Source organism: Lagenorhynchus albirostris, chromosome 18 (genome assembly GCF_949774975.1).
Source record: "Lagenorhynchus albirostris chromosome 18, mLagAlb1.1, whole genome shotgun sequence".
Lineage (NCBI taxonomy): Eukaryota > Metazoa > Chordata > Mammalia > Artiodactyla > Delphinidae > Lagenorhynchus > Lagenorhynchus albirostris.
This window is the reverse complement of record NC_083112.1, coordinates 7226040-7238687: the sequence shown is the minus strand read 5'-3', so window position 1 is coordinate 7238687 and position 12648 is coordinate 7226040. Positions and strand designations below refer to the sequence as shown.

Sequence of the window (12648 nt, the reverse complement as noted above, 5' to 3'; positions counted from 1 at the left end):
GAATTTCCTGGCAGGAGGACACCATGTGCCAGGTATTGGATTTACGGGTGATTCAAGTTACAGCAGCCCTGGTCTGTTATTATTGTCTTGGAAGGTATGATACGTTTTGAGAAAATTCAGTATTGGTAAACAAAAATCTATATTAGAAAGTATTTTACTTGTATTTCAAAAAGAGTTTCCTTTTTGGAAATATTGGACTTATCAAGGGAATGATCAATACCTTTATTGATGGAATGAACTGTTCATTGTATACTTAGAATATGATTCAAATGATCACAGCTTTTCAGTAACATGTATAACGCATTTAGGAAGACAAAACTACAGTGTACAGTTACAGTAAAAAAGAAGGAAGCAAGCTTCTAGGTATGGCCTGTGTCTGATGTTAGGCGAGCCTCAGGCCAGGAGGAAAAGTCCAGAGTTGGTAAGAGAAGCGGCAAAGCAAATAAGAACTGTGAGGTGTAAGTTCATTTCTTTCTTTTATAGCATGGTTGGGCTGGAAGGTCAAGACGGTGCGTGTACGTCTTAGTATCTTAGACAAAAATCTTTTAGTGTGTCCTCGTTGATTAATGAAGAGATGTAGGGTAGATATAGGGCAAATTAGAGTGATTTGAAGCTGGTTGAACAATCACTTCCCAAAAGTCTTGGTAATGGATCCATTCCAACTTTGACGGAGGTCTCTATTGACTTGCCACAGGGCTCTATCTTCAGCTGCCCTCTATACAATGTTGTTATAAGTGATATCCTGAAGAAATCTGTTGATGGCAAAGATGGGAGGAATAGCTTATACATTAAGATGCTAGAACCAGGGTCCAAAAATATTGTTAAAAACTGAAACAATGTACCCAGTCTAGTAAGACAGAATTTAAGAGGAAAGTATCCACCACTGGGCACCCAAAAGCCATCCACACAAGTCTAGGATGTTTGGAACCTGACATGTTAAATGGAACCAGAATGAGGCAAATACAAAAATGTGTCTATAAAGACCTTGTTCAGAGTAAGCTCCCACTTGGCACTAGGATGTTTCCTTAAGCGCCATGGTATCAGTAGGTATTAGGACGGGGGCGGGGGGGATGAGGGTGAGGGTGGGGAAGAAACTCGGGTGGGGCATGTGGTTTAAGAGTACAATGTGAAGAAAGGAAGAAAGAAAGAGAGAAAGGAAGAAAGGAAGAAAGGAAAAATGGAAGGAAGGAAGGGAGGAAGGAAGAAAGGAAGGAAGGAAGGAAGAAAATAGAGAAAGAAAGGAGGGAGGGAAGAAAAGAAAAAGAAAAACAAGTTGGGATGGAGGGAAGAAAGAAAGAAAGAGAAAGAACAAGTATAATGTGCAAAAGAAAACAGCAAACTCAGTAAATTGCTTCCTAAAAGGCCATCTCAGAGGTGTCAGATTGTATTAATAGGAACATTCTGTCCAGAATAAAGGAGGGGATGGTCCTGCTGTACTGTGCAAGTTAGGCCTCACCTGGAATATTGGAGGCAAGTCTGGGTTACCACCTTTTACAGAGACTTTGGCCAGCCAGAAAAATAGAGAAGGCAGCAACTAAGATGGGAAGGGTCTTGAGATCACATCATATCCCTGCTCTCAACCCTGCAGAGCGAGGCCCTGTCGAGGCCACAGGACTCCTGGCTGCCTCTCAAACCTCACCTCCTACTTACTGTCTCACTTCCCCTTACTGTCTTGCTGACCTCCTTGATATTCCTCAAACATCACACATATCATTGCAGGGCCTTCACTCCCTCCTCTCCCCGCATTCACATGTTTCATCACCTCAATTCACTCAGGTCTTTGCTCAAATGTCACCTCCTCATTAGGGCTCCCTTGCCTCCCAACTTAGGGGAGAAGCACTCCCCTTTCCCAGTCTCTGAACTTGCTTTTCCTTCAGTGTTTTTATTGCGGAGCACAGGCTCCGGACGCGCAGGCTCAGCGGCCATGGCTCACGGACCCAGCCGCTCCGCGGCACGTGGGATCCTCCCGGACCGGGGCACAAACCCGTGTCCCCTGCATCGGCAGGCGGACTCTCAACCACTGTGCCACCAGGGAAGCCCAACGAGCAATTTTTAGCAGACTCAGTGAGTACAATGAGGCCCTATTGCAAACCTACAAGAGTAAAACCTCTGAGAGCTACTCAGACACTGAAGGAGCTACTCTGTGGACGAGGCTTTTCCCATGTGGCCAGGCTAGAGTGGCGAGTGGGCGCTGAGTAAGGGAGCTTCAGGAATCTCAGGCTCCAGGTAAAGAACTGTTTCCAAGAGTTGGAAAGGGTGGGCCTCTGGGAGCATCCCTGCCACTAGGCGTGTGTCCTCAGGTATGAGGAGGCTACTTGCCAGGGATATTGTTTGGAAGTTGAATTTGCTAATCCTGAAGACTTTTTTTCCATTCCCAAATTTTGTGAGATTGTGGCAGGTCAGCCCACCTCTTTCTCGTTAAAACAATTTTGAATTTAGTCTACTGAAATAGTTTTTCTATGTGAACACATTTTTAGTGTTTTGCATGTGATAATGGGATTCAATTTGTAGAAATGATGCCCATTTTCAGAAACACAGAACAGAATATGTGAGATTTAGAGGAGAAAGACTTTGATTTCATGGGAAATGTGTGTCATTCTCTGAGAGCATCCTAAGAATGATCAGAATGTACCTAATTTTTCTTATTCACGTGTCTGATGTGCTTACCACCCTTATAGATAATTATAAACATTGCTTTCTGAGTATCTTTCTAGATAAGACATGGCATCTCTCCCAAGGAGAATGATTTTAGCACTCAACAGCAGAGAAAGGAAGTGAATTATCCCTTTGTAACTGCTTGGGCGCTTTAGGTAGTCAGGCAGCAATTATCCTGGTGTGAGTAAACAAGACTCTGCTTTGCTTTTTCACCAAGGCAGTTTTCTTTTTTATAGCACTAAATGTTGTGTATTAACACAGAGCTCAGAGAACATAGAGGTCTGTGTATTTTTATAAATTAAAACAAACAAAAAAACATAACAGTGCTTGTAGAGGCCTCTGTGTTCCTCACTCGGGGGAAAAAGCACAAAATATCAGTGTGGAGGGATTCCAAGTGCCTCCTAGCTAATCTCTGCAGCACTGCCTTACTCCCACAGTCCTGAAGCAGGCCCAGAGCAGAGAGATACGGCCTGAAAGTGTGTCATGGGAATTTGTGACTGTTTCTCTGGCTACGCGATGAGATTTTTGCTGCCTAGAAACGTCGGAGGTTGGAACCACACAGCTAGTGTTCTGTTAACCTAATATGTAGAAAAGAAAGTCTTTCCTGGAAGTCTGAATTTTTAAAACTTATTTCAAAAGGCGAACAAGAGAGCCCAAACATCATTTCAGCACATTAAAACAACAGCAGCAGAAACTGAGCTATGTGAAAGCTATATAAAGAGTGAACCTTGGCGGTCCAGTGGTTAGGGCTCTGTGTGCTCTCAGTGCAGAGGGCCCGGGGTTCAGTCCCTGGTCTGGGAACTAGGATCCCACAGGCCGCGGGGTGCAGCCGAAAAACAAACAAACAAATCAATTTAAAAATATAAATAAATAAAGAGTGAACCTTCTTTCTCTCCCAGCGTCAGCCAGGTTCTAGAGCACGGTTTCATGAGATGGGAAGCGGAGTATGTGGTTGCTGAATACTAGTTCTTGAGGACCTTCCCAGGAAGTGAATTGGAAGGGAAATGACATCAGTGAAGCCAGAGCAACCCCAGGGTCAGAAACGAGGATGCTCCTGTTACTTGGTCCTGGGATATAGGACGACTGATGTTTCCCTGGGCATCGGCACCAGAGGGTGGCTTTCCTAAGGGACTCTACATCGTTGGGGCTGGCCTTTGGGTCTGACCCAGCAGTGTGGGCAGGACCTCTCTCTCCTGGTTCCTCTTGTGCCCTGTAGAATAAATCAGTGGAATCCAGACAACTAGCGGACCAGGGTCCCAGCCACACTGCAATTTCTTGTTTATGCTTTACCCGCCTACTGCCTGCACTGGGCTGCGTGCTCCCCAGGACAGGGACACATCTTGTTCACCATTGTATCCCCAGCACCTAGCTCGGCCCAGCCCCGAAGGAAGGCAGCCGTCAGTGAAGGTTTTTTGCACGTTACTGTTAAATGAAGTGAAACGGTCCAAAAAGTTAACGCAAGCCTGCACTAACCCGCTTCGAACGGTGGCACAGACTGCGCGCTTGGGTTTGAGGGAGGGTTTTCTTCCTCCATGTGGTCTTGGGTGTTCAAGTAATGGGCACCAGAAGCCCATCTGGTTACCTGAAAACTCAGTTCTTTGGCGGTCCGGGTAGTGAGGACAGGGTCTGAGTCCTTGCTCACCGTTGAATCTCGGGGTACAGTGCCTGGCACCCGGAGATGACCCACGAACACCTGTTAAAACAATAAAGTGATCGCTACCGGCCCGACTTGTGCCTACTCGGCTGCTGTTATTACAGACTAAATGGACCTCTTTCAAAAGAGGCACGTTAGGAAACGATATCGCCCTGAAGGGCAAACATGTTGGGGTAGCAGCCCTTTTCCTACCGCTCTCTGGGAAGGTGAGGAGAAACCTGGGACGAAACCTCCCAGGGTCACGGTCCTGCACGGACCGCCGGCCTTGGGTTGCCGAGGTGAGCGGGCGTTCCCGGCCTCGCTCATCACGCCAGAAAAGTCCCAGAACCAGAGCCGGCAGGTTGGGAGGCGAGGCAGGCATTTCCTCCCCCACGTGACAAGGCCACTCCTCCGACCCCTGCCGGATCCGCGCGGCCACCAAGTGTCTCAAAGGTGAGGACTGAAGAACTGCTGCGGCGGCAGTGGGAGGCGCGGCTCGCCGCCCCGCCGCGCTCCCTCCCCCACGCCTCCATTTGGTGAGTTCCTAATAGGCTCCGGAGCCAGGACGGAGACCCCTGCCGGCGGGACGCGGCACTGCGGCTCCCGCCCTTCGCCGAGCAGGCTGCGCCCCGGGAGCCAGCTAGCCGGCGAGCTGGGGAGGGTCCGCGCGGCACGGGACGTTTGTGTCCTTCGCGAGCCAGGTCTTGATTCCACCTCCAAGGGCTCAACGTGATCTCTTCTTTGGACGCCCTCCGAAAGATTTTAAAAGACATCTGTTCCCGTGTAGGGCTGGCCAAATGTCCCCCTCCCTCGGTTCCTGTCGACGTCTCCCGCCACCCAGGCCCCTCGCACCGACTGTTCCCAGAGCTCCCGGGCGGAGAGAACCCGAGAGCCGCCGTCCGCAATCAGCGGGTCCTTGAAAGGCAGGGCAAGGCCTCACTCGGTTTCTTTCAAGTTCACGGAGGCTAGCCAGACGGCTCTCGGGCAAGCAGTTGCCCACGCTCTGCTTCAGGCAGAGCCCTAAACCAGTGCCTGTACCTCTGTGTGTGTGTGTGTGTGTGCGTGCGTGTGCCTGCGCGTGTATGGGAGGGTGTGCAAGGTGAAAACGGGATGTACTCGAAATCACAATGAGAGAAGCAAACAAACTGAAGTGAGCACAGAGGAAGAACGACTTACTATGAGCCTGGGACCTAGTTGGAGAGGCAGGACTAACCTTGCGATTGTAATCGCCACTTTCCTTGCCACGGAGTCCTAAGAGAAACAACTCCACGAAGGCTGGAGAAGAAAAAAATCTTGGGGCTGCTGGTCTGGAGCGAATCCCCTCAGAATGAGGGAGATCTGAGTCCTTGCAAGGCAAGGGGATGGATTAGGCCTTCCATGTCGAGAAAACAGTGGCTTAGGGTGGGCTGCTCCTGGCTGGGCTGGGCAGGTGGAATAGTGCGCGCCGCCGCTGGTTCCCTGCAGTCCCGGAAGTGCAAAATGAGTCTGGAATTCCTACTTGGGATGGTTAGAACGTGGTTCTCAAAGCGGCACCCCCTCTCCTGGGAACTCGTTAGATATGCAAATTTGGGGGTCCCACCCTAGACACTGAATTACGGTCTCTGGGGGTGGGCCCCAGCAATCAGTTTTTAACAAGCCCTCTAGGTGATTGTGGTGTTCCCTAAAGTTTGAGAACCCCTGGATTAGGAAATGGAGAATAAAGGAGCCGGCTGGGTGGCAGTCCCGGTGCCAGACAGTGAAAGCCGGGCTTCTTGCCAATAAGTAAGCAGGAATGAGGGTGTAACGCTGACAGGCATAGGCTGGAGGGAAGGGGATCCAGTTTGTGAGGGAGAGAGTGCTGAGTAAATGTTATTTTGGTCCCGTTGATGTGAGGGCAGGACACCCACGTGGAAATTCCTGGAGGCAGCGGGAAGGCAGAGCCTGAAACACAGGTGGGAGAGCAGGGGTGGGCTCACCTGTGTGGAGCCGCAATGGAAGGAGTGGGTCAGCTCACAGAGGAAATAAGTCTAGTGACATATGTTCAGGTAGAACATTCACAGTGTTGTACACGCATCGCCACCATCTAGGACACGGGGATGGGGGTGGGACGAAAAGTCCAAAACTTACAGGGAAGAGCTGGTCAGTGAGGAAGAAGGAAAACCCAGTCAGTGCGGTGCCATGGAGGCAGGGAAAGGGAAGAGGTTCAAGAAAGAACCGGTGGGAGGAGAAGGGCTCAGACATGAGCTGGCCTAGGGCGATGTTTTCTGACCCATTAGACGGCTGTGAAGCAATAAGGTTGTGAAACCAGCATTTCAAACAGTAATAGAAAATGTCAGCGTGTATCTTACATAGCAAAGATAGGGTTTCGTGAAACTTCTGTTTGATATGTTTTTTTTGGGGGGGAGTACAACATCATTTCTGTGTCATTCTTGCCAAAAATGTATAACGTTCGGGCAACTTGAAAAAACATCAGAGAAACCAAAATTGAGAGCCTTGACAAAAAAACTGATCAATATTCTTCAAAAGCGTCAAGATCATAAAAGTCAAGAGAAGGCTGAGGTGCTGTCACAGATTCAGGGGACTGAGGAGAAATAACTAAATGCAGTTTGGGATCCTGGATAGGATCCCGGAACAGAAAAGGGACATTAGTTGAAAACTGGGGCCTTTAGTTTGGATAACAGTATTGCACTGATGTTAATTTCCCGGTTTTGTTATTGGCTGTCTCACATCGGTCCCCAACAAGGGTTCTCCTGGCTGGTGTTGTTTGAGCCAATAAAACAAGACCCAGTTCAGTTCAGATGCTGTGGAAAATTTTATTCTGTGATCGAGGAACGTGGAGGTGGGAGCTTAGGCTCTAGAGGATGTGCTCCCGGGACAGGTCGTGGGCGGGGCTGCTTTATAAGGTCTCCGGCGGCAGGGAGGGGGCGGGGTTATGGCAGGACAGGCGCATGCGCAGCTGTACTGCTCCGGCTCCGGTTCCAGTGCTGGGTGCAGCCTCTCTGCACTCGGTCCGATTCCGCCATCTTGAATCGCGGTGTCTTATGGGGTGCTTTTGCACACGGCCTGCAGCTGAAGTGTCGGATGGGGCCGTCCTACGCTGGGAGCCGTAATGCGACTCGTTGGGTGCGAGGCCTCTGCACGTGGCCCCCTACAGGCAAGTGAAACTACACTAAGCGCAAAAGAAGCGTTTAGACCTTATCACCTAGATGCCATCTTATTTTCCCCAGGGACCCCCGTAGGCTTTGCGAGTGACGTTCAGACAATTGCGGTATGGATCTGTAAGATGTTAACACTCGGGGAAGCTGGACGAGGAGCGTTTAGTCTGTACTGTCGGCTATAACAAAATGCCACAGACGGGGTGGCTTATAACAACAGACATTTCTTTCTTACCATTTTGGAGGTTGGAAATGCAAAATCATGGTGCCGACAGAGTCTGTGGTGACAGCCCGCTTCCTGGTTCATAAATGCTGCCTTCTTGCTGTGCCTTAGGGGCGATAGGGAGCTCTCGAGCCTCTTTTATAAGGTACTAATTTCATTCATGAGGGTCCCTCATGACCTAAGCACCTCCCCAAACCTCATCTCGTAATACCATCACATTGGGCAATAGGGTTTCAACATTTGAATTTGGGGGTTCCGGGGGACACCGCATTCAGATCATAAAAAGGGATATACGTAAATCTCTGTACTATTTTTGCAACTGTTCCGTGAGTCTAAAATTAGTTCAAAATAAAAAGTTTTAAAAGTACAAAATGTATTTTTGTAGATGTGAGCAGGGAAGGGGTTCATGATACAAACTCTGATGAGAGAGTCTGAGATCCCCACTGTCTTCTGGGGTGTGGAGGGCATGTGGACCAGGCAGTGAGGGAACGCTCCTGGAGCTGAGGGCCCAGGAGGTCTTTTGGGTGACATGGGGGAGGATGAGAAGCTGCAGGGCATGGGTGCGGTCAGAGAGGGAGCTGGGATTATCACAGTGTCTGCAGGCAATTAGATGCAGGCCTCAGTTCTGCAGTTTGACAGAGACTATAGATTCCAGAAGAGAGAGGAACTCCGACCCGAGGAAGTTTGAGAGCCGGGTGTGAACAGTGGATGTCTGGATGTTGCAGTGCTATCCTGTTATAACCTACAACAACCCTTTGGGGGAGATTACATGCCAGGAAGAGATCCCCTGTTACCCGGGGGAGGGTGCATTTGATAGTCTAGGGTTGTGTATTGTCTTTAATTTTTTGGGGGGGGGTTACTTAATTTTAGGTCCCTGTTTCATAATCGAAGTCCTATTTCATAATTGAAGTTTCCCTGAATCCTAAAAGCAGGTAAGCGCCCCTCTTTCACAAGGAATCCTGTAAGCAATCTGGAGGAATTAAAGGTTCTGGTAATTCAGTAGCTTCTAACCTCCCTTGGTAATGTAGTGAGTTAGAGCAATGTGGTTCTCAGCTGAGGGCAATTTTGCCCCCCAGGAGACATTTGGCAATGTCTGGAGACATTTTCAGTTGTCACAACTCTGTGTGTGTGTGTATGTGTGTGTGTTACTGGCATTTAGTGGGTAGAGGCCAGGGGTGCTGCTGAACACCCTACAGTGCACGAGACGCCACTCCACCCCACAACAGAAAATGATCCGGTCTCAAACGTCAATAATGCCAAGGCTGAGAAACGGTGAGTTACGGGAGATGAGGATCTGAGTTCTGTTTATGTTCAGGAAAAGCTGAGTTCTGTTTATGTTCAGGAAAAGCTGCCCGGGTGCTTTTCACAGAAGAAGGGTATTAGATTTCATTTATTGGCTTGATTTCAAGTGGGTAATTATAACCTGCCTACCTAAAATTTACACTTTAATTTTCAGTGGTTATCTTTCTTCAGTTCCTGCTTTGAAAGGCTCAGTGTGGCTGTGTTCTTGACACAGGGCAATATTCTGTGCCTGACTCGGTTACAAGTCAACAGGGGGTGAAACAAGGGGTCTGGGAAGTGATTTGAAACCTTTGGGAGATAAAAAGCACTAAAACAAGAAACTTGGGATGTTATCGTTATGAATTATTAGTAATATCACAGTACTCATTCAGCCACTCTCAGGATTCCCATGGGATTCCTGTGAGCAGTGAGGTCAAAATCAGATTCCTGACCTTCGGTCTAACCAAACACTGCCCAGAATTAATATGTTATGGTTAAAAGCAGGGAGCTCTCCCTCTGCAGGGCCCTGCTGCCTGCTCCCAGCATTTGGGAGAGGCTCTGCATTGGCAACATCCAGCTTCAAAGCAAATCTTCAATCTTCTATTCGTACTGGCTGTTCCCATATTTAGAACAGAGCAGCCCATACTTGTCTATTGCTTCAAGGCAAGAGCAAATTCTGAAGGTATTAAATAGAGTCTCACTGCAAGCAAACAAGAGAGGCCAGAAAAAAAGGGCAAGGCTTTGCCTCTGCTTTTCCTAACGTTTTAAAGATGATAATAATTCAGGGTGGCAAAACCTAAAATCGGAAGTCAGGCTGTCAACTGTTCGACAAACCAAATGATTACTTTTTTATAAACCACACAGATTAGTTCATGAAACCTGATTTGGCTTTTTATTTATTTATTTTTTTAAACAGTACTTCAATGTTAAGCAAGCCTAGACGGCTACAGGCAGGTATAAAAGGAGCTGGGTTTTCCTTTGTAAGGTGTCTTTTTCTTCTTGTTCATTGTCCCTAGGATTTCTGTCTTTAGAAATATAGTACCAATCTCATCCTTAGTAATTTGAAGTTTCGGCAAAGAGTGACTTTTGGGATTTTGAATGGTGCTGTGTGTTGCTTCTCTGCTTGACATATCTTTAAGTAGGTTTGGAATGGAGACTTCTGGCATGATTCTTCCTTAAAAGTCCATATTATTTCATAGTACAAGTGTTGCTTTTTATATATGGACAAAATGCCACTGATGTTAATTTGATGTTTGGTAGCTGACTCATCCTCACCCTCTTGCCTAGGCCCTTAAAAACATGGATTTAAAAGTGTTAGCTGAGAGGAGAGGCAGAAATTTTAGCTACAGGGTAAAGTCTGTCTTTGCAGAACAAACTGATGTGTCCCAGACAAAACCTGAGACTCTGACTCCTGGTGGGAATAATCAAACCATAATAAGTGTTAATATTTATTGGCTATTTAGTATGTGCCAATCTGAGTCCTGAATTTTCTTGTGGAATGACTCATTTAACCCTTGCCACAGTTTTTTTAAGGTAGGTGCTACTTATTGCCTCTATTTTATAGCTGAGGAAACTGAGGCTTAGGGAGGTCAGAAGGACTCCACTAGAATTTTTTTCTTTTTTAAATTAATTAACTTGTTTTTGGCTGCATTGGGTCTTCGTTGCTATGCGTGGGCTTCCTCTAGTTGTGGCGAGCGGGGGCTACTCTTTGTTGCGGTGCACAGGCTTCTCATTGCAGTGGCTTCTCTTGCTGCGCTTGTTGTGGAGCACTGGCTCCAGGCGCGTGGGCTTCAGTAGTTGTGGCCTGCAGGCTCAGTAGTTGTGGCGCATGGGCTTAGCTGCTCCGCAGCATGTGGGATCTTCCCAGACCAGGGCTCGAACCCATGTCCCCCGCCTTGGCAGGCAGATTCTTATCCACTAGAATTTGAAACGAGCCATCTGTCTCTAGAGCCCTTGCCCTTAACTCCCCCCCCAAATGATCTAAAAAACACGAAATATATTGGCAGGTGATAATTATATAGTTTGTGATAATTATATAAATGTTTCATTATCTCTTTTGCTCAGGAGGCATGATGGTAACCAGAATCCTGGAAGTTGTCTGTTTATAAAGAGTAGATTTGGACACGGCTGGACGCAAGTCCACACACTCCAACACAGTGTGAACAGAGGGCCTCTTGGAGCGAATGTGGTGCCCCAGGAGAGGGCCTCTTGGAGCGAATGTGGTGCCCCAGGAGATCAGCTCAGTTTCTTTTCCTTCTTCCCAAGATGAGTTTAGGTGGTGGGATGTTTTAGCTTTTCTGTTCTTTTTCTTTTCCTGAACACGGCGCAGTCGATACGCTTTTGAAGTTTAATTGCGCCTCTGGTGCTGCATTGCATGAAGCATTTTCATCATGGCCGTTTGTGGAAGCTGAGTGCTTGGCAGGAATGACATATTTATCTTGGAGTTGAGACTTGAGAAGCGAGTTCCACCCCTGAACAAGGCCTGAGATATATCACCTCCCCACCTGGGATTCCAACCTCAGGTACATAAGGGAGCCTACAGTAAAATATAAGAGTAAAGGGAACAAGAAACCATTTTCCATTAATTTAGATGAAAGCTGATGAGGTCAAGTACAGCCGTCTATCATTTCTGTGGGGTTTTAGTACTAGTATGTCCCCCACAGCCTCCCGATGCACTGTAGGGGGTGCCGAAGAGTGGTTGGCAAGTCACTACTTTCAACAATGTGTATTCAGGCTTAAATATGTCCTTCCTGCATCAGGTTGAAAATGGAACACGTTGATAACATACTGACAATCGTTTGCTTTTAAGACATGTGGCAACTTGCTGGCATGGCCTAGGAGCCCTTTTGAAATTGGTCCCCAGCTCTCCTTTCTAGCTCTAGCACCTGCCACTCCGTCGCCTGCGGCTACACAGATGGCCTGCACCCCTTTACTCCACATGGGGTAAAAGGCAAGTCTTGGCCACATATCAGGATTCCAAGGATTGGTTTCCTACATCTTCTGGGCTTCAACTTTGAGACATAGAAACAAGACTAGGGTGGGCGATGTGGTCCCAGGATGACCTGCTTGGCAGACCATACCCACAAGAATTCAGTGTCATAATTTAAGGTATGTTGACTGAAAAAAAAAACGCACAACATAAAAGTTGAGAATTATGTGTTTTTTTTTTTAATTGTAGTTGATTTCCAGCGTTGTGTTGAGAATTCTGCTTTACCTGGTGGCCTTACTGAGGACTGTAGCCCGGGATGGCAGCCTCTCAGCTCTGAGGGACTGTTCCAGAGAAGTAAGGGAGGGGCCAGGACATTTCATGCCTCCTGGTGCAGCCATGTGGGCGCCTCATCCTGGGATGCCTTCCTTCACTTCGTCTCTCGAATCGTACTTGTCCTTCATATCCAGTCATCTTCCAGTCAGCAGCTGTCCCTGACCCAACCCTCTGAGTGAGATGCCCCCTCCATGCCACTGTAATACCCTGGGCTTCCCCTGGTGGCCATCCACACCATGCGAGGCCTCTTTACTACCATCTACCTTTCCTATTAAACTATATTCTTTCATTCTGGCTTAGATAGTGGGGGATCAATATATTTGTTGAAAAAACGAATGACTCTTTCTTTCTGACAGCAGAGCCTGTTTGGGAAACAATTCAAGTCAGAAGATCACTTAGTGAATATAAAAGGCCTAGGATGGGCTGAGCCAGAAATGCCCCCAATCCGTGTCTGAAGACA

General features: G+C 47.7%; 1 long non-coding RNA gene across 1 annotated transcript; it reads right to left on the bottom strand.

The window, feature by feature from the left end:
• Nucleotides 1-204: 204 nt before the first annotated feature.
• On the bottom strand, nt 205-5742 carry LOC132508872 (uncharacterized). Its single transcript, XR_009536804.1, has 2 exons — nt 5502-5742; nt 205-752 (listed from the first exon to the last, which is right to left on the bottom strand). It is a non-coding gene; the product is annotated as an uncharacterized LOC132508872 (long non-coding RNA).
• Between the last annotated feature and the right edge of the window lie 6906 nt (nt 5743-12648).